Here is a 23,636-nt window from a genome sequence, read left to right as displayed (position 1 = left end):
CAAATGAAAGTCCTGACTGACTGACGCCCAGCCCAAACCCCTTGTCCTAGATGGCTGAAAATTTGCAGGAACGTTACTCATATTATATAGTAGGCGCGTACTAAGAAAGATTTTTCCAATCCGCCGCCATCTTAATAAATGGCCCCCAAAAATGTAAAAATCTTCTCTGTACAACGACGTCCGCGCGTTTCAACCGATTTCACAAATATTTCGTACCCCGCTTTCCCTTAACCTATAGACGGGCTGAATGGTCTTTTGGGTATGATTTGTTGCCATCTTTTTAAATGGCGGCCAAAAACTTAAAAACCCTTCTTTATAGAATAATATCCGCGTGAAAAGTAATAAAAATTGTCCCTACGGGCTGACGGGCAACGCCGAGTGCCTTCGCTCCTAGGGTTCTACAAAAATATTAGTCATCAGTAAAATTTACCCATTCTTTATATATGATGGAAGTTCTTATTTCACGCGAGCGACGCCGCGGGTAACTGCTAGTATTGTCCAATTAAACTAAGCCTTGTTATAAATGTCTACAAAAGAACGGTACTTCATCTAACAAGAGTTTAGAAAAAAGCCGTTAATTTAAGGTATGTTATATGTTTCCTAACCTTTTTCTATAAATTAAATGGAAACATTAGGCGTTTCAAAGTTTTATGTTAGTTTTACTTAAAGAACAATTTTCTTGCATTTGAGCGATGTTTTTCATCAATCATTTTGGTGTCTTGTTCCTCCGTGGCTTCCTCTTGTTCTTACTTTCTGAGTCGTTCGTAGTTCGTACACAATCCGAATAATATCAGCTATTAGCTGGGAAAACTGAAATGTTCCATTTATGACTTACATAACAATAATACACTTATGCATCTTTTGATGTTTGACAATGTACTAAATCCGTAATAAAAGTTATATATCAAGTAAACGTTCTAACAATGCTGAAGGATTTTCTATTCAAAACTACCTCCATTAATAACTAGCTACGCTCAAAGTTATTAAAGGAAAGAATGACGTTTGTCATTACTATTCGTTTTATTTGACAACATTTATATGATTAATTCGGTAAAACCGTATAAAAGGTGCAACAAAGAAAAAATATAGAAGAAACGAATCTTAGGAGTGATGGCAAATAAGCATTAAGACATTTTCTAAACAAGAACGAGTGAAATGGCTCTTAGAATTGGTGTGCGAAGGGTAAGATGCAATTTCATTAATTTGTTAAAGGCCTATAATGGTTTTTTAAGAACGATTTCATTATTGCAACAATAATTGAGTCAATGATTAGAAATTTGTACGTTTGTGTTACTTTATTAGAAAAATATTTACGACTATGGGTAGACTAGTTCGGAAATACAAACATAATCTTATCCGAATCTTTTCTTAATTTTACGAAAGGAGAGTGCTTAGCGCGACCATTACTCACATTACTCATATTCATTGGGAGTAAAGTAACCAAATGGAAATATTCTCATTGAGACCAAGGAAGATGGAGATAGGGAAGTTTGGTCAGAATAGGAATCTCTCTTCACGAAATGTAGCAGGTCACATGACTTATATTCGGCGTTAGTTTGAACTGCGCAGGAAACCGGTAGTGCCGTATAAACCTCAGCACGATGCGCGAGAAAAGTGCGGCGCGCGAAAACGGGATTTTTGGGCGACCGGAGTTATAGCGTTACACGAAACTTCCCTATCTCCATGTTCCTTGATGAAACGGGGGTCTTGTACCAAGTTTTCCTACGCTACAGCGACAAGTGACATTCTTCATCCATCTGTTACATCAATACTACTAGTTCCTATACAAAACCAAACTTTCAGGATATTATAAGCATGTCCTGAGAAAGATTTGCGCCGAGATTTTTACAAATCTGTTGGAGATAAGGCTTTTAAGAGCACCACTAAACCTCGGAATTGACCCTGTCTTTTAATGAATTGAATGAGCATCGTCCAAAGCGAATATTACCGATTACGCTGATCGCTTCGATGTGAAAATACGGTTTTGTTCGCGCTAAGTACTTTCCTTTCGTAGGAAAGATTTGGATAGGATTTTGTTTGTATAGAGCTATTTCAGAGGGGGTAATGGCTACATCACCAATGCTATTTGCCCATAGAGAAAACCCTCATAAAATGTCCGGGCAGGGTTGTTTGATTTAAATCAAGCGATTTTTTTTAAAAAAATCATTTGATTAAAATCAAGAATATATTTTTATTTTTAAAAAATGTTTTCTAAGATTCCAAGAAGTAGGCCTAGTTTAAGAAACTCGAGAAGAAACTTAACTAGAAAAGACCTAAAATTAAAAATAATCATGGTTTTGGTATATTTCAATGTAAGTTTTTCCCAGAACTCCAGTTTGTCTTGCTGGAAAGGCTAGGAAATGAAATAGCGGTCAAGCTAGTCTTTCTATACAAGCATTTGAATAGTAATAATATCAAATGGAACTCTGCTTAAATGTCATGATTATTTTGCTTTTGGTTAATTTTGACTCAAAACTTTTCACGTTGGTAATTTACTATCTATTAGTTCAATAAAAATCCAAAAAATCAAATAAAACAATTAAAATCAAAAAAATCCGATTTAAATAAAAAAAATCGATTTTTTTGATTTTTTCGAAAAAATCAAAAAAATGAACAACCCTGTGTCCGCCCTACACTCAAAGGCAGGCCCAATTTTCGCAGCAGACGAAATTTTTCCCCCACTGAAATAGCTCTATTTTCCCACTAGTCTACCCAAAGTTTAATGAAACCCGTATCCCCCTTTTTCTTGTTATTTATGTTAATAAAAAACTAGTTAAGCTACCCGGCGTTGCCCGTTGTTTTAAACATTCTCACATATCAAAAATATTACTGAGTTATTTATCTTTCCATGCTAAAATATAATTATAATTTCAAGGGGGAGCTGATATGTATTGTTAACAATATGTGCGAGTCAATAATTACTTCCGATGCAAAATTCCTTTTCAACTACATTATTTTATCTCTAAACTTCAAGTAAGTACAAGCAAGAATTGTCTCGTAACTTTTCTTCTAAAACTGAAATCTTATGAAGGGCCGGAAGCTTTAAATTTTTATTAGTTTAAAATTAATTTATAATTATTAAAGACTCCACTCTTTCAAAATATCTTAAAAGAAAAGTTTAGGTAACATAACACTATATCTTAAAATAACGGCCTTTTTCTATATATGAAAGGAAAAAAATACAGGTATGTATAAAACTGGCTGTTACCCGCGGCGTCGATCGCGTGTTATAAGAACTTCCATCAAAAAGTTATAAAGAAAGGGTAGATTTTACTGATGACTAATATTTTTGTAGCACCCTAGGAGCGAAGGCACTCGGCGTTGCCCGTCAGCCCCTAGGGACATTTTTTATTACTTTTCACGCGGACATTATTCCATAAAGAAGGGTTTTTAAGTTTTTGGCCGCCATTTAAAAAGATAGCAAAAAATCGAGCCCGAAGGACCCGTCTATAGGTTAAAGGAAACCAGTGTACTAAATATTTGTGAAATCGGTTGAAACGCGCTGACTTTGTTGCGTAGAGAAGAATTTTACCTCTCCGAGTGACGATGACGTCACGGAGAGGTATTGCACTGGACGTGTGGGTGTGTCTGTGTGTGTGTGTGTCTGTCTGTCTGTCACACCCCACGTGACCGCGTTCGCAGTTTGCGTATCGGAGCAAACGTGTTCCCAATTTCCGGACTGCATTGCAGTTCACGGAAATTTGGAAAATTGCGTTTGTCCCACACCACGAGTTTTAGTTTTCGTCCACTCCACATGGACACTAGTCTGTACTTGCTGGCTTCCAAGCACCACCACCATCTTCTGTTCTTTGTCCATTCCACATGGACGCCAGTCGGTACATTCTGGCTAATTTCCCTTCGTTATCGTTTGGTTTCAAGATATACGCGGCGATCGGCTAGGGTTACGAGAAACGTCTAGCCTCCCAATGGCAGGGCTTCCACCATCGGTTCACGCGAATGCGTTTTTATCGTTTGGTTTTAAGATATACGCGGCGATCGGCTAGGGTTACGAGAAACGTCTAGCCTCCCAATGGCAGGGCTTCCACCACCGGTTCACGCGAATGCGTTTTTATCTAATATTATAATGGAAACGAATCGTATATATACCCCAAAATTTGAAGAAAGCGGGCAAGAGGGGTACCCTTCACTTTAAACGTCAATATTAGCAAAGTTTCGAAAGATATTAGGAACAACTTTATTTTAAACGATTTAACTATTTTTAAAGTTATTTACTGACGATTAAAAAAATTAGTATCATTTATATTTAACTAGCTGAGTGCCCGGCGTTGCCCGGGTAAAGTTTTATTTTGAAAATTTAATATGATTTTGTAACAGAAAGCTTTAGCCAGCGACTTTGCACATGTTCATGCAATTAAATACACACTATCAAATCTGTAGTTAATAGTATTTTAATATTGCGGAATTTTAATACAAATATATCCAAATAAAAACGTTTTTATTATGACAATTTTTGTGTCAAAGCTTCGAAAACGGTCGGACCTAAATCCACTACCTTTTACAAAACTTCCTTGTAAACAACATTTTTCGTTGTTCCCTCCGGTGCAAGGATTACCAGACTGGTGGGCGAGCTCACCCTGGAGCAGGCCACATAGAACTGCCCATGTGAAAAGCAGTCTTCTCTTAACTCAATCCCTGCCAGCTTCAACGTCTGTCCTTGAGACTTGTTAATTGTCATTGCAAAGCAAACCTTTATTGGGAACTGTAGCCTTTTGAATTCGAAGGGGTACTCGGATGGTATGAGAGGTATTCGCGGTATGAATACTGACTCTTCCGGGCACAGCCAGTGAACACTGTGGCCTCGATGACGTTTCTATGGAGGGCTTTCACTTGCAGCCTTGTGCCATTGCAAAGTTTTGGCGGGTTAAGGTTCCGCAACAACATCACTGGAGCGCCTACTTTTAAAAGAAGCTTGTGGGAAGGGAGGCCAGGAGGGTTCAGGGTGTTCAGGAACTCCACTGGATAATGGACGGCATCATCTGTTCGCAATACCGAGTCAATAGACCTGTACTCTATTTCTGTTCCTTCGAAGGACTTAAGTAAGATGTCGTTAATGGTGGCAGCCTTGTCATTTTTGGGCGTCAATATGGCACGCTCACACAGCCATTCCATGGACTTCTCGTGGATATTAGATATATCAGGATAAATTTTGGCAGTGAGGTCTGTAAGGGTTTTCACTACTGATCCCAGGCTTGTAGGTATTGTCATCTTCCCTTCGGACTCGGGATAGTTTCCGTCTCCTATTTCGAGTAAAAGTTCAGAGAATAGCCCAGCAGAGGGATCACCCTTCAAATGGACCCTCATATTCTTCCTGAGAGACACTTTACAAATCAGAGGCCAAAGATACGACGCTTTGAGGCACGCCTTAACCTCATCAGCTCGAGTTCCTCTTGGCACTACCGGCAGAGTTTGGCGAAAGTCTCCCGCCAACAACACAGTGACACCTCCCATCAAACCGTCGTTGGCCCTGATGTCTTTGAGGGTTCTGCTAAGAGCCTCAAAACCTCCTTTGTGCGCCATAGTACTTTCGTCCCATACTATGAGCTTGCAGTCTCGCAATACTTGGGCGGTGGTGCTTTGCTTTGTGATATTGCACATGGGAGTTTCAGCATAAATGAGATTGAGTGGCAGCTTAAATGCAGCGTGAGCCGTCTTACCTCCTTCTAAAAGCGTAGCAGCGATGCCAGAGGAAGCGACAGCCAAAGCGATGCCACGACCACTTCGAATCTTAGCTAAGAGCAAGCTAATGACGAATGTCTTACCGGTACCACCAGGAGCATCGAGGAAAAAGACCTGCCCATCTCCTGTCTCAACGCTTGCTATTATTTTCGAATACAAAGCCCGCTGCTCATTTGTCAATAAAGGCTCGTTCTTCAGCACTTCTTGTTCCAAGGCGTTCACGTCATAGCTCGTCTCCCTCAGATAATCCCTGTTCAAAAAGACTTCTCCAGATCTTGTCGGTCGACTCAAGCCATACTGTGCTAAATCTTTTCCTCCCAAAGCCAATACTGCGTCTTCAATCTGCACCAAGCATCGGTTGTATACTTCGCCCATTACGTGCTGGGCGTTGCCTAGCAAATTCCTCTCCACTTGTCGAATAATATCTTCTGAGAGATAATCTTTGTATTTGTTCCAAAGACTTTGAGAATCGGGAAGTTGACAGAACACCAACATCACAGTGAAGAGTTCCCGCAGTTTCAAGGGAGACTGACATAAGGCAGCTTCCTCCAACGTAGTGTCCCAGTGTTTTCCATCATCCAATAAGCCAAGTGCGTTACATGCACTTTGGAATGTGGAATGGATGATACCGTTCACGGTCTTGAGGTCAGAGAAAGACATCGGGCCACGCACTTCATGTAGTAGTAGTCGGAGGTGATAGCATTCGGTGTTGTTCGGGTGGACAGTGTACACCCTTCCAAGTGCGCGATCCTTCTTCACTCCTGGCCAGCCGACGACATTCTTCCCTCGCTTCCTTCTTGAGAACTTGTTGTTTTTGTAGACAAAGTAAGAAGCAACCTCAGAGTATAGGAGTGTTTTTGCAAAAGCGTCAATTTTGCACAGGTCAAAGAATGCCAAAAGTGTTGTCTGAGGAGGATTTCTGATTCTCTCGGCAAGGTTGTTGTCAGTGAAGTACACTCACTGACCATTCTCAAGGTGAAGAGCCAGATGTAAGACAGTTGGATACCTTTCATGTATTGGGAACCCCAAAATCCTCCAAACAGCCTCAGAGCTGCTGATGTACCTACCGCTCTCGTATAATTTCACCTCATCCTTAGCATTTTCTATTGCAAATGCAGCCTGATCACTGCCCTTGTTGATGTACTTACAAATATATTTGATGCTCTTGACAGAGTTGCAAAACTCGACATTGATGTGAGCATTGAACGTACGTGACAATACAGGGTTATAGGGCACCACCCAGCGGTTGTCTAGCTCGATTCCATTAACATTTATCGAGAAGCCACCATCTTCAGCAGACCTCCTCCTGTATTGCGGGTATCCATCGTCAAATGTCTGGGTGTCCTTCAGAAGTTGTCGGGGGTACCTCTTGCTGCAGTTATTTCCTTTCATACAGGGCGAATTCAAATTGAAGGCTCCACAGGGACCGTGAATCATGTTGGCCTTGATGATGTCATGAAGGATAGGGTCTTGTTTAGGATGAGGTATTTCGGCACAGATGACTTTGTCAATCATGTCAGGAGAGATTCGCTGCTCTAACCACAGTAAGATGTGGATGTGTGGAAGACCCCGCTTTTGCCACTCCACAGAGTACATAAAGCACGTTACCGTCCCAAATAGACTGCCCTTGTCTAAGAGAGACATCATTTTTTTCACCTTAAGATGGAACACCCTCGCTATGATGTCGTGGCGATCGTGAGGCTTTTGACCAGGCAACAGTGCATCAGTGATATCTTTCCACTTGGGATTACACGTGAAAGTGATGAAGAGATCAGGACGGCCGTAGTGGCGAACGTATGTCATGGCGTCTTGAGTTCGTTCATGCATGTATCGTGGTCCCCCAGTGAAGGATGAAGGAAGCACCACCATCTGACCCAGCTGAGCAGGATCAGAATCCTGCCTTCCCACGGCATCTCTGAGGTGAATATAACTGTCTGCCCTCAGCTGCGCCTGGTTATTCCTTATGTAGTTTAACCTCTCTGTTTCAATTTTGGCATACATGTCAACCACAAATTGACTAAAGAGTGATCGAAATAAAATCAAGTGATTGACCTGCCCTTCTCTGATCATAATCCGGTAAGAATAAAAGCTCGCTGCGGAGACTGTCTTCTTCAAGGGCAACTTGGTAACGGGGTCGTGCTGAAAAATGGAAATCGAGTACCCATCCTCGCCACGGCAGAACAGGAGCGGGTACTGTAGCGCGTCGTATGACCGGTGAATCTCGCTGATGCGCTGCAGTTTATTGTCATGACTCTGCAGTACGATGTCTCTTTGGTTAAATTGCTGACCAACCATGACCAGAGCCACCTCATTAGCTGTAGGTGCGTTGAAACGCCCTTTGTGTGCCTCAACTGGTTTTCTTTCTGCATTTATAACGACTTGAAAATTCTGACAGGTTTCAGGCACCTTGTCCATCGCGCTTTTCAGGTCCTTTATGTATCTGTTCACATCATGAAGCATTTTCTGCAATTGCTTAACCAGTCCTGGTTTAACATCAGGAAAGTTGCTACACCTTAAGTTCACTTCCCTTTCGTCCTCGCCCACAAAATATATTTGGAGAAATTTGGCTTCTTGTTGATTTGCTGGTATCAGACCTCCAGCCAAGTGGTACACTTGTCCCTGAACTTTGAAAGTAGGCATGAAGCCGTCTTTTACAACGTTACGGGCGCCAAAGGATGTCATTTGGAAGCAGCCGTTGTACTTCCGAAGACGGGCCATGAAGTGAGCGTGATCCGGGTGGATATTCATAAGCAAGCTATGGAGTGGGTCAGGTAGATTTTCAAAGGGTGGCAGTTGCACCTTACCAGCACTGCAACACATTCCCGGGGCTTCTTCCTTCCACATCAGGGCATTGCAGTACTGACACTTTTTGGACATGGTTCCCAGAGCTACCATGCTATCAGCCTCATAAATTAGATCAGGATCATATGCCATGCCCGAGAGAGCCTTGACCTTCCACGGACGTACTCGCCTTTCTACTCGTTGTCCAGGGTTTTTTTCGTCATACCGAGACTCTGCCGCTCTGTGTACTTCGGGGTGACATTCCTGATATTTGGCCACAGATGCAGAGTGAACCTGGGGGTTTTCTTTCTGATACTTGGCCACTGCAGCTCGGTGGGTGTCGGGGTTTCTTCTTTGCGACTGAGCCACTGCCGCATGGTGGGAGTCTGGATTTCTTTTTTGGTATGTAGATACTGCCACACGGTGGGCGTCTGGATTTCTTTTTTGGTATATAGATACTGCCGCACGGTGGGCGTCTGGATTTCTCTTTTGGTACATAGATACTGCTTCACGGTGGGCGTCCGGTTTTGTTTTCTGGCTTTTAGCCAATGCTGAAAGGTGAGTGTCTGGGTTGCTTTTCTGATACTTAGCTACTGCAGCACGATGCGCCTCGGGGTTTCTTTTTTGACTTTTGGCAACTGCAGCACGATGCGCCTCGGGGTTTCTTTTTTGGCTTTTGGCAACTGCAGCGCGATGTGCGTCGGGGTTTTTCAGCGCGTATTTATTGGCTGCATTTTTAAGTTGTTTTCTTCTTTTATCGTCGCTGTATCTCGCACGACGTTTTGCAGGGATCTTTTTGGGAATAGGTGGTGATGATGGCTTTGACAGAATTGAGGCGTATTCAGCCTGAGAAAGCGATGGTGAATTGGTCGGTCTTTCTGGTTCAGAAGGCAAATAGGCATCAAAATGGCCGCTAGAAAGGTTCTGCGTAAAGCGTAACCTCCTAACCTGATGACCCTCAAATCCGAAGCTTTCATAGAGGTCACCATTGCGAAATACCTCAAAGACGAAATTAAATAGTTGTCCAGCAGCCTTCAGCTCACATAAACCAGCATAAGTTGAGGCTCGCGACATGTCCTCGAAGTACTCGGAGAAGGTACTGTAGTTGTTGCCGTCGTTGTCGTGGGACATGATAGAGAACTCCTCCCAGTTATTGACCACGTGCCTCACAATGCGGTCACGCACCTCCGTACACCTTGACTGTGTGCCATACATAAGATATGAGAGGGACCGAAATAGGCAGGCACCGTCACCAACGATGGGAACAATGGTGTGAGGTACCATCTCGCTATTAACGTTTAGAAACTCCATTGCTTTGCTCAAATACACCTTACTTCACGTGGTATTCGGAAAACTTTGTTTCGCGAAAGGTTAACTAATCAATTTACAACTAACTGAGATATTCAAAACAAGTTGGGAAAACCAAAATATTACCTCTCCGTGTCGAGAAGATTATATAACCTTAAGTTTCCAATGAAAACGTCAACCTTTTTGCCCTCATCCTTTCCCGCGCTTTGCGCTTCAACATTTCATCCTTACTCTCAACATTATCTTCCTCCATTTTACATACAATAATCAAATACTCACAAAAAGAAGCGACAAAAACCTGCTGGCTCTTTACAACCACTTAATTCCACTTAATATCCGACTTCTAAACACAAATATTTACCGGTAGATAAATTGACAACATACAAGCAAAGAAACATTCTCAAGAATGGCTCCCGCAAATTTAAAAGGTCTATTTTCAACTAGGTGGGCCTTTGTCTTTTTTACCAATGCCTAACCGTTTCGATTTTTCTAAAGCAACCTTAGCACCAAAAATATTTTTTGATACAAAATAAATGTTTTATTTTCTTATTAAGAATAAAACATTTTTTAAGCTTTTATCATGATTACTCTATACATCAGTAACCAAGCTGAGAACTACGCGTTTTACGTCACGTTATCCAAAAACCCGACTATTTTCTTTGGTCATCGCGCTGGCTCAGCGCTGAGCACCGTGAGTCAAAATTCAAAAACAAAATCTCCTTCTGAGTGACACTGTTAACAGCGCTGAGCTCTGCTGAACGCGGCCTAGATTTTCACCATGATTTTTTATTCAATTATAAAATCTAAGCCTGATTATTTAAAAGTGTATTTAACTTTCGGCCCACTCTGAACCGTTAATGTCTCTGTATTACAGAAACGAAAACCAAACCCAAGCGTTTACTTTTGGATTCACTAGGCCTATTAACAAATAAGTTCATTTGACCGACATAGTAGCGTTCTTCTTGTTATCAATAACGAAAGGATTATGCTATAAACAGATGTAGTATAGCTTAAGTAATATATAAACATCCATTTCAAATAATAATTATAAAAAATATTCTTGGGATATCAAAATGAAACAGAGCTTTAAAGCTACAAAACTACTAAAGGCATAGAAATTTCGAAAAATATTTCCATATATTAATTTTACATTATGAGAAAACCAAACATTAAGGTTTTGTAGAATTTCTTTCCACATCAACACAAGGCGAACTGCTAACGCGAAGCACTAGTGTAACAACGGACGGACACACACAGACAAACACATAGACTGCTGTTTTACCCTTTCCGTATTAATTTTATTTTGAGAGACAAGATTACCTTAAATACTACAATAAATATAATAAATATAATTATTATAATATATTTTCTTCGTTAGTTATTCACATTATTCAGCGTTACATCCTTTTTAAAAAGAACAATTAAAAATTCTTGAGAGACTTGACTAATATTGGCGTTTGAAATGAAGCATACGCCGGTTCCTTCGCCTTACTCAAATAGGTAGTATATAAGGGTGTCGAACTACAGTTATAAGCAAGAACAACCGCAAATGCGAAAACCTTTGGTAGCGATCCTACCCTAGGGAGCGGCTAGACGTTTCTCGTAACCCTAGCTGATCGCCGCGAATGTCTTAAACCAAACGATGACGATGGAGTAGAAGCCAGGTGTACAGACTGGTGTCCATGTGGGATGGACAAAAACAAAGACCAGAAGATGGTGTTGTTAGAAGCCAGGTGTACAGACTGGTGTCCATGTGGGATGGACAAAGACCAGAAGATGGTGGTGATTAGAAGCCAGTGTGTTTACCGAGTGGTGTCCATGTGGGATGGACAATGACCAGAAGATGGTGGTGATTAGAAGCCAGTAAGTACAGACTGGTGTACGTGTGGGATGAACAAAGACCAGAAGATGGTGGTGTGGGATGAACAAAGACCAGATGATGGTGGTGTGGGAACTCAAGTAGAGTAGCCATTTCCGTGACTGTGAAAGCAGTTCAGAAATGGCGAACACGTTTGCTCCGATACGCAAACTGCGAACGCGGTCACGTGGGTGTAACAACAGACAGACACACACACACACAGACAGACAGACAGACAGACAGACAGACAGACAGACACACAGACACGGCCGTTACAGAACCTCTCCTGGACTACGTCACACGGAGAGGTAATAAAAGAATAAGTAGTAACTCGAACTCTATTGAATAAATTTATCTGCAACTGTTAAAAGAATAGGACCGAACGCGGTGAAAACCGTAAAATTTTGAGATTATTCGTTTTTTAGACTTACGTTTCAATTTTTTCAAAGCGTGACACATTGAACTTTATGTAAGAAAGATTTTTTTTAACTATTGGTAAAAAAGCGTCTCAAACGCAGGCTAGTTAAGGAAGCTATTGTGTAAGGGGTGTTTGGTGTTTATGAGTCAGTCAGGGTATTAATTTTTTTAGACATACGTTTCAATTTTTTTAAAGCGTCACAATATTGAACTTTATGTAAGAAAGTTTTTTCTAATTATTGGTAAAAAAGTCTCAAACGCAGGCTGATTATGGAACTTAATAGTGCAGTGGCGTCGCTAGGCCTTTTGTGGAGCACCCCCCCCCCACACACACACACAAAATTTCAAAGTTAGCCCCCTCAAAATAATCCGTAAACCCAACCAAAAATTACTCGTAGCGTGGACGTTATTGGATAAAATCGGTTTTTTTACATTTCCGGCCACCATTTTTAAAGATGGCAAAAACTTAACCCAAAAGGACATAAAGCCCGTCTATAGGATAAAGGAAAGCCGTGTACTAAATATTTGTGAAATCGGTTGAAACGCGAGGACGTTATTGCATAAGGAAGTTTTTTTACATTTCCGGCCGCCATTTTAAAAGATGGCAAAAAATTTAACCCAAAAGGACATAAAGCCCGTCTATAGGATAGAGGAAATCCGTGTACAAAATATTTGAGAAATTAGTTGAAACGATATCACGTTATTGCATAAAGAAGTTTTTTTACATTTCCGGCCGCCATTTTAAAAGATGGCAAAAAATTTAACCCAAAAAGGACATAAAACCCGTCTATAGGATAGAGGAAATCCGTGTACTAAATATTTGTGAAATCGGTTGAAACGCGAGGACGTTATTGCATAAAGAATTTTTTTTACATTTCCGGCCGCCATTTTAAAAGATGGCAAAAAAGTTAACCCAAAAGGACATAAAGCCCGTCTATCGGATAGAGGAAATCCGTGTACTAAATATTTGTGAAATTGGTTGAAACGATAGGACGTTATTGCATAAAGAAGTTTTTTTACATTTCCGGCCGCCATTTTTCAAGATGGCGGTGGATTGGAAAAATCTTTCTTAGTACGCGCTTACTACTTATGAGTAACGCTCCTGCAAATTTTCAGCCATCTAGGCCAAGCGGTTTGGGCTGGTCGTTGATTATCAGTCAGTCAGTCTGTCAGTCAGTCAGTCAGTCAGGACTTTGATTTATATAGATATAGATAGATAGATTAATTATTTAAGATAAACTTATTTCTATGTAATGACACAAGTGAGAGTTTATATAGAACGAGTAATGAAGATTGCATCCGAATCGAAACACTACACGCATATCAAAGTCAATATAAAGCGAGTAGGATGATAAGATCTCTTACAAAACGATAACATTTCCTTTTTGCAGAATATTAAATGGAAATATTTTAAATATTTTTCGGCATTACGATTCTTTAAGTAGTTGTGTAGCTATAAAGCTCTGTTTCATCTCAATATTCCAAGAACATCTTTTGATATTAACATTTCAAATTGGGTGTTTATTTTTAATTCATCTTTACTACTTTTATATATAGTGTAAACGCATTTTTTATATTCATTAGATAATATGGATGTTCATTCTTCATCTATCCAGTCCACAAGTGTTGAAACGATTGGGTCTGTGAAATAAGATACCCTAGATATAAACCAGAAATGACCTTGTTTCGCCTCCTCTTAAATTAGGTGTTAAGGGTTCAGGATGAGCCGAAAGTTAAATACAGCCTTCAGTGATACATTTTAGGTCCTCATTGGAATTATTGAGGATTCAAGGAAATTGTTAAACGCTTAAGCCTTTGCTAAAGACCTTGGCCATATTTCGCGAATTTGAACTATGTATTTCCGGTTTTTCTCATTGGCTGGTGGACCTGTGTTTAGGAAGTAAATTCGTCTCGGCTCGGAGAGGTTTATTTTGGTTTCCCAACTTGTTTTACATTTCTGGGCGCCATTTTTTAAGAAGGGGGCGGATTGGAAAAATCTTTCTTAGTACGCGCCTACTACATATTAGTAACGTTCCTGCAAATTTTCAGCCTTCTAGGGCAAGCGGTTTGGGCTGGGCGTTGATTATCAGTCAGTCAGTCAGTCAGTCAGGACTTTGATTTTTATAGATATAGATAGATGTAAATGATCTCTTATTATGAAATAATTAGCACTTAATTAGTCATAAAAAGGAGGTCTACTGCGCCAACCGCCATTGGTTTAGTGCCGTCTACTATATCGAACCACTTATCCCTACGGAAATTGTGGAATTCTCACAGACTGAGATAGGTAATTGTAAGGTATGGAATAGCCCACTCGATCACGCACGTTAGTGGTTTGATTTAGCAGACGCCACCAATGACGGGGGCGGGGCAGTAGTTAACGTTTTTAATACTAATTAAATGCTAATTATCTTGTAATAAGAGATGATTTATCTTCATTTATGTTTAGAAAAAGGCCGTTCATTTAAGGTATATTGTTATGTTACCTGAACTTTTCCATTAATAAAATACCAATAAATTAAATTAACAAAAATAATATTGTCAATAGCAGATGGTGTATTAGTATATTATACAAAAACGAGTTTTGCTTCGCAGTCCTTAAAAAACTGCATTTATACACAATCGGCGACACTTTTTCAAACCCACAAAGGGCCAGAAACTAGAAATTATTTTTTGTATTGCAATTTGAAATGAAGTTTAATCGTTATGAGAAATTTGCTTTTAATTGCGCAGTTCAAGCATTTGTTATGATTAGAAATTTTACAACAAAAACGGGTATAAATGCGGCGTTTCGGAACCATGCAAGAGCTAAATAATGGACGATTATGACTCGAGTTCGAATTGAAGTTTAAAACTTATACAAGATGTAACAACACACATATGAACACCTTTTCTGAATGTATGATAAATGTCAGAAATACAACACTGCTTTTAAAGCCACAAATCAGAATGAGGAACCTCATTTTAGGAGAAGTAAAGCGACATTTTACTCGAAATAAGTGTTCTTATCTCTTCCACCCTGAAAAATTAAAATGCTAAAAGCTCATTTTGTATGGGTACCATTTAATCAACCCCCTTTTTATGTACATTTTACCCCCCAAAAAAAGTGATTTTACAATTAGTACGTTTTACACTCTTCACTAGGTTATTTTTACCCTTTTTAAAGTGGATCTTTCCCGTTCAATAAGTAATTTATACCAACAATTACAAAAATTGTGAAAAATTGTTTTTATTTCACTAAAGTCTACAATAAAACAATACAATAATAAAAGCAATTATTGAACCAGTAATGCCTTCCTAGCCCTTGAGGGTCGTCCTCTTTTCCGCTTCTCACCAATGGGAACATTTTTTGCTTCTGGAGGAACTGTTGCTAGTTTTTCTATCAATGCTATTCCGAGAAGATGCTTGCATACATATGTTTTGAGAAACGGTGGACACGTACATGATCCTATTTCCCAGTCGTTTGATTTAATCTTAACCATCCATAATATCGAGCAGGAACGTTTGCAAGGGAAGATTACCGGACGGTGTTATGTAATAAATTTTTTCACATCCTGATGTTCTGGTTCTAATTGATGGATTCGACAACTTCCAGTTATCGCTTCGTGTTTGAGCGAACGGACAATGATTGACTTCACCTGGTGATAACCTTAGAGACCAATCCGTGACCATTTTCTTCAAAACATAAATGAATTGATGCAAAGGCAGACGCTCGCGAAACGTATAGTCCTTTTTGATGCATGCATTTAAAGATTCCAGACCGTTGTTAGTACAAGGGGAACCAAAGCTTTGCCCAACGTGCCATCCTCTCGATTTCTGCAAATACTCGGAAGTGAAATAGGACAGAAAATTTTCAACACCACGGTCGCACTGCCACTTCTTGACGAACAAATCTGTAGCTGCGTCAAACTCTGCGTTTGATTTGCATAATTGCAATGTTAAAATATCTGCTCGGATGTGTTTCTGTAACTCCTTGTTTGGTATCATCGTAATTCGTTTATCAATGTTTCTGATCACGTGTGCCCAACAATAGACTCTAGGAACTTCTGTACCAAAAACTTCAATGCAGGCGTTTGTAATCGACTCAGCACAATCCGCTATTTTTTTCACCTTAATTATTTGACAGGGATAAGTTTTACGGGATCAGATTCTATATTATTTCATACGTGAAAATCTAAGCTCTCACTGAAATGGCGACGCAACAAGCCAATAAGAAACAAACGAGGATTCCTCGAGACATGGTTTTCTTCAAAGTTGGGGATGAAAGAATAAAATTAGATAATGGAAAGACTAATTGAACTTTCCTTAAACTTCTATTAAATTGTATCTAATATTGTCCCCAATTGCAAATAATTTTAAGAATAATTTTTTGAAAACAAATTACGAAGAAGTGTTCGTTGTTTTCAAAGTTTTAAAACCCCTTTTAAAAAAAATTAAAATTCAAAGTTTTCTTACCAAAGTTGAAGAGCGTAGAGTTTGAAGCCGACTTTCGAGTTCTCAGGGAAAGTTAGTGATGATTTGGCAAACGAAACATGGCCTTTTATCCACTGCTTCGCTGACAGAGCAACTATAGTTGATGAATATATTAATCGTCCACGCAAATTCAAAACAATAAGACAATATGAAAAAACTAGAACGTCTAAATTTTTGAAATCCTCGTCTACAACTGTCATCTTCTTTATTACAAATTCATGCAAATTCACCCATGAATATGTACATACAGCTTTGATTTAAATATTATATAGAAATATAGCGTAGTCTGTAGTGAGAGACTGGGACTAGGTTTTATTATTCTACATTCATATGCTTATACGAGTTAATACATAATATGTACTCTAAACAAAACGCGGGGGTTTGTTTTTGCGTGCGCTTTCTGGTCTACTTAAACAGTGGTTTTCAATGTAATTTCTACGGCATTTGACAAGGTGTCTTTGCACTATGCTAGAATAGGGGAAAGTTGGAAAGTTTTTCTCATTTGAAGGTAGGAAACTTCTTAATAAGTATAGGTGAAATTTTCCAAGATTTTAATTTTTTCAAACCTTTGTTTATTTATTTTGCTATAATATTAGGCCTAACTTTTAAGCCTTGAGCACAAGGGTTACCATAAATTTTAGTAAAATCTTTTGTAGGGTTGGTTTTCAAAAGATAAAGAGAAGTTAAGTGAACATTAGTGATAAGATACGTGTTTTGAGAAAACAAGGTAATTATTGAAATTAACAATCTTAATCTTTATCCTTGAAAATTTACACATCATCACAATCGCATCGAACAGAACGGTAGCATAAACCGAGTTTTCCATCGGGACACCTACAAGAATACGGCATACTGTCCATATAGTTTTCATTTTGTTCGCAGTCTGTAAAATATAGGTAATAGTTTTCAATAAATAAAGGGGGCGTGGCGCAGTATCGTCTGCTTGATATTTAAGGGTTAGAAGGATTATTGATAGTACGGTATGTTAAATAACAAAGACGTTAATTAGATAGGAATGGCTTCGACGTTACCAGTCCTGCTCCTGCACCCACCAAGTATACTCCTTGTAGTATTAGCAGAAGTGAGATGAGACTAGAAGTGAAGGGATCTAGCATTGATAGTAGATCCTGGCACTAGTGAACAAATTTGAGGATTTTATGCCGCTTACAACGCGCCTACACTAGAGAGAAAAAAATTGGTCGAGTTCCAAAAACTTTCCTACCCCCTTCCCCTCAACCTAAAGCGGCCGAACACGGACGCGGCTCCTTGAATCTAGTTCGGCCGTCTACCACCGCGAGCGTCTCACGTTTTGGAGGGAAAATTCAGAAACCGCTACTAGAGGGCCAACCGTTCTTGTGTTATCAAGTATATTCACTTTCGCCGAGTGAAGAATTTGGTTAGCTCAGTACCTCTGGTCTCATCTCACTTCTGGTATTAGCCATATCTTAATTTACACGTCTTCGTTGTCCACATATCATCCTAAGACGAATAAGGTGCTTGTAACAAACAAACAGACTTTTGAAAATGGTATATTCCTAACTCGTTTATTAAGCCTTGGTAGAGTATTATCATATAAGTAACACAAAAAAAACGGACAAGTTTGGGTGAATCTGTCGTTAGTGGGAATTATCTATGAATACAGAATTTTGTAATAATTTATTTACCAATTTCGCAGTTACATGTTAAATCCGACTTGCATTTTCCCATTATATACCAATTGGCTCCACCTCTACGACAGAAACACAGCCCTAAAACGCAAGAGTTACCATAGATTTTACTTAACTCTTTGTTATGGGTGGTTTTCAAAAGATGAGGCGAAGTTAAGCGAACTTTATAGGGATAAGATCATAAGAGACGTGTTTTAAACAAACATAGATTGATTGAACTTAATTATTGAGATTAAAAATCTTAATCTTTATTCTTGAAAATATTTCACATCAAGATAAACATTTTATTAACAATCGCAGCCATGACTGCTGCATCCACTGTATTCTCCATCGGGACATTTGCAGGAAAATTGTATCGATGATATCGGGGATCTTTTCTCAACTTGACTGCAATCTGTAAAGAAACGGTTTCAATTGAGCTACGTACCCTTTTCCAAAAGGGGGTACTTGTTAGGGCTTGTGTGGCCGTATTGTCGTCTGCTTCATACAGGGTGTTTGTGAAAAGTCCATCAATAATGAAAGGGCGTATTTATTGGGCCATTTTGAGTCGAAAATGCTCTATGACATGATTTTGCCGTCCGAGCCACGGTTTTCGAGTTATGATTTGAATATTTTAGGGATGACCCTTTCTTTAAATTAGCGCTGTCTTTCAATTTCTTAATTAAATTTAAGGGGTCATCCGTAAATTTCTCCAATCATAACTTGAAAACAGTGGCCCGGACGGAAAAATGTCATAGAACATTTTCGACTCAAAATGGCCCAATAAATACGCCCTTTCAATATTAATGGACCTTTAACAAACACCCTGTATATTGGGTTAATGACGGAACACTGTTAGGACGGTATGAAAACAACAAAGATGCTAATTAATTAGATAGGGGGCTTCGAAGTTACCAGTCCCACTTATATACCAAAGTAGTCCTTGTGTTCTTAATTTACACACGTCTTTTGTGTCCTCGTACCGTCCTATCAATGTTAAGGCCGTTTAAGGCAAAGGAGGTGTTCAAACACACCCCTTCTTTTAATAATGATCTATTAATAAATCTTTTACTAATCGATTGAGTATAGAGCTATTTCAGTGGGGGAAAAATTTCGTCTGCTACGAAAATTGGGCCTGCCTTTGGCGGACCGCGGCGGACATTTTGTGCAGGTTTTCTCTATGGGAAAATAGCATTGGTGACGTAGCCATTACCCCCTCTGAAATAGCTCTATTATAATAAGTACTGTACGTATAACACGAAAAAACATGTATGTTTGGGGGACTGTCTCGTTTTGGGCTTCGAAGCGGGAACTATCTTTAAATACAGAATTTCTAATAATTGAATTACCATTTTCGCTATTGCAAGTTCCGTCTGGCTTGCAAGTTCCCTGCAACGTATCATAGTCTCCACCATTCGCAGTAACAAATGTTATATTTCGTCTTACATTCATTACCAACAACTGTGATTTTAAAATCGTAAATAAAAGCAGTTGCTTTTTTCTGTAAAAGTGTGAAATTCTGTAAGAGAACTTACCGTCTCCAGGCTTGGCCATCGAAATGACGACGCAACAAGCCAATAAGAAACAAATCAGGATTCCTCGAGACATTTTCTATAAAATTCCGAAAGAAAATTTGAAATTAAATTAAGAATAATTAGTTTAATTGACACGCTTTGGTGTTTCCGTAAGTTTGTTTAATCTTCTATTAATGAGTCCAATTTCAAATAATTTTGAGATAAAAATTTCGAAGTTTTAAAACCCGCTTTTAAAGAAGTTGACTTTCGAGTTCTCCGGGAGAGTTAGTGATGATTTGGCAAACGAAGTTCATGGTCTTTTATCCACTGTTTTGCTGACGACGCAAACAGTTGATGAATATATTAAACGTCCACGCAAATTCAAAACAATAAGACAATATGAAAGAACGAGAACGTTTAAAATTTTGAAATCCTCGTCTACATCTGTCATCTATCTTCTTTATTTCAAATTCATCCAAATTCACCCATGAATATGTACATACAGCTTTGATTTAAATATTATCAGGAGTTCATAATAACCCGAAGTACGAAAACTGGTTAAAAAGCCCGTAACAACAAAGTTTCGCCGTAAAGCTCAGCGGATTCATACACCGCTTAACTCCCAAAGAAATAGTTACCCCATTTTTAGCGCCCACGCGCATTAACTTACACACTTCCGGTTTAGCACTATTTTTATCTTGTGATTTTGGGAGCGAAAATGGCTCACGTCTGCATCTGTCGGAACGGTGTAAATTAAGCCTTGGCTAAGAAGTTGGCTTTTATTCGGAGTTTATAATTTTCTACAAAACATTTAAACGATCCTCAATGATGTTTTGTTGTGATATGTGTGAGTGAGAATTCCGTGGTTAAATTAAAACGGTTTGGACAAATTTATTCGCAGTATCTTTAATATAAGAATTGCAACGTGTTTCTACGTCCACCATATCGCCATTTTTCTTTTCGACGGAGATCCCAGCCAACGGAAGTTTTGGAACGAAAACCAAGGAGCATAGATACCACTGCGATATTCTGTAAGGTTGTATGTCCATAAACAGGCTAATCCTTTCTATGCGCAACGACAGAATCTTGTTGTTTGCGATTTTTACCATTAGCTCTATGGCCAGTTTCATACTTCTCCCCCGAAGGGGGGTTATTATGAACTCCTGATATTATATATGTAGAAATATAGCGTAGTCTCTACGTGAGAGACTGAGACGAGGTTTTGTTATTCTACATTCATGCGCTTATACGAGTAAATTCATGATATGCACTCTTTACAAAACGCGGGGGCTTGTTTTGTGCGCGCTTTCTGGTCTACTTAAACGGGGGTTTCAAATGTACTTTCTACGGTATTTGACAAGGTGTCTTTGCACTGTGCTGGAACAGGGGAAAGTTGGAAAGTTTTTCTCATATGAAACTGCAGCGACCCAATTGGGAGGAAACTGCGTAATAAGTTTAGGCAAAACTTCCCGAGCTTTTAATTTTTCAAACCTTTTTAAGTTTTTATTTTTTTGCTATAATATTAAGCCTAACTTTTAAGCCTAAAACAGAAATGTTTACGTGTAGTGTAGTCTTGTTTTGGGGTAGTTTTTAAAAGATGAGGTGAAGTTAAGTGAACTTTAGTGATAAGAGACGTGTTTTAAACAAACATAGATTGATCGAACGTAATTATTGAGATTAAAAATCTTAATCTTTATTCTTGAAAATATTTCACATCAAGATAAACCTTTTAATCAATTGTTTGGACAATAATTGCATTTGTTTTCTCCCTTTTTGCACGCACCGTAGCCTCCGTTGGGACATTTGCAAGAATAATTTTTATCCTCTCTAAGCTTATTTTTAGCATCGCTGCAGTCTATAAAATAAAAATTATATTTTAAGTTACCCTTTACAACGTGGGGGAGGGGGCAGTATCGTCTGCAAATATTAAGATTAGGGTATGTGGACGAAAAGAAGTAATTAAACAAGATAGGGGATTCAAAGTTACAAGTACTGCTCCCGCCAAAGTTTTCCATGTTGTTTATCTTAATTTGTAGTAATTAAATTACCTATATCGCAGTTGCATGTTGAATCCGACTGGCAAATTCCCATTGAATAAAATGCACCAGGTCGGCATTGACAATTCCCACCTATCTTCTTACATGCTTTAGGAAAAGAGGTAATTTTAAAATTTGAAATAAAACCATTTGCTTTTTTCTGCGAAAACTGTAAGGCAACTTACTTCTTCCCTGCTGGGCCATCGAAATGGCGAGGCAGCAAGCCAATAAGAAGCAAATCAGGATTCCTCGAGACATTGGTTTTCTTTTCAGTTCAGTAAAAGATAGATCAAAATTAATTAGAAGAAAGTAATGATTAATTTAACTGACACGTCGTGTTATTCCCTTTAATTTTATAATTATATTTAAGGCATTAGTTTTAAAAATCTGGTCTCGAACGCGATTAAACTACAAAAAATTTAAATATACCAAAGTGTAGTTTGAATTTCCTCTCAAGTTCTAACTTCTAACTAGGTTTTTAACTTCTATTAGAAATTTAAACCTCCAATGTTGTCCCCAAATAATTTTATAAAACAATTTATTAAAAAACAAAAGAGTTCGTTTTGTAATGAAAATTTCAAAAGAAATTCTAGTAGTTTAAAATCCCGTTTTTAAATAAATAAAAATATTCAGAAAGTTTTCTTACCAACAAGTTGAAGCAGAGGAGAGTTTGAAGCTGAAGTCCTTCCAAGATCTTTGCGAGAATGAGAATGATGATTTGGCAACGAAACCTTGCGTTTTATCCAAAGTTTAGTCGACGTAGCTCCATGGAAATTATAATTGAAGCATATTAAACGTCCACGCAAATTCAAAACAAAAAAACAAGGGATAAAACCCATACATTATTCGTTGAAAATATTAAACAAGTTGGGAAACCAAAATAAACCTCTCCGAGCCGAGACGAATTTACTTCCTAAACACAGGTCCACCAGCCAATGAGAAAAACCGGAAATACATAGTTCAAATTGGCGAAATATTGCCAAGGTCTTTAGCAAAGGCTTAAGCGCTTAACAATTTCCTTTGTATCCTCAATAATTCTAATGAGGACCTAAAATGTATCACTGAAGGGTGTATTTAACTTTCGGCTCATCCTGAACCCTTAACACCTAATTTAAGAGGAGGCGAAACAAGGTCATTTCTGGTTTATATCTAGGATATCTTATTTCACAGACCCAATCGTTTCAACACTTGTGGATAGATGAAGAATTAACATCCATATTATCTATTGAATATAAAAAATGCGTTTACAATATATATAAAAGTAGTAAAGCTGAATTAAAAAGTAAACACCAAATTTGAAATGTTAATATCAAAAGATATTCTTGGAATATTAAGATGAAACAGAGCTTTATAGCTACACAACTACTTAAAAAATCGTAATGCCGAAAAATATTTAAAATATTTCCATTTAATATTCTGCAAAAAGGAAATGTTATCGTTTTGTAAGAGATCTTATCATCCTACTCGCTTTATATTAACTTTGATATGCGTGTAGTGTTTCGATTCGGATGCAATGTTCATTACACGTTCTATATAAACTCTAACTTGTGTCATTACATAGAAATAAGTTTATCTTAAATAATTAATTAAATATAAATGATATTTATTATTTTAATCGCCAGTAAATAACTTTAAAAATAGTTAAATCGTTTAAAATAAAGTTATTCCTTTTATCTTTCGAAACTTTGCTAATATTGACGTTTAAAGTGAAGGGTACCCCTCTTGCCCGCTTTCTTCAAATTTTGGGGTATATATACGATTTGTTTCCATTATAATAATAGATAAAAACGCATTCGCGTGAACCGGTGGTGGAAGCCCTGCCATTGGGAGGCTAGACGTTTCTCGTAACCCTAGCCGATCGCCGCGTATATCTTAAAACCAAACGATAAAAACGCATTCGCGTGAA

The sequence above is a fragment of the Phalangium opilio genome, unplaced genomic scaffold (assembly GCF_054372755.1).
Source record: "Phalangium opilio isolate 3A_F unplaced genomic scaffold, DU_Popi_V2 ptg000537l_1, whole genome shotgun sequence".
Taxonomy (NCBI): domain Eukaryota; kingdom Metazoa; phylum Arthropoda; class Arachnida; order Opiliones; family Phalangiidae; genus Phalangium; species Phalangium opilio.
Note: the sequence above shows the minus strand (reverse complement) of the source record.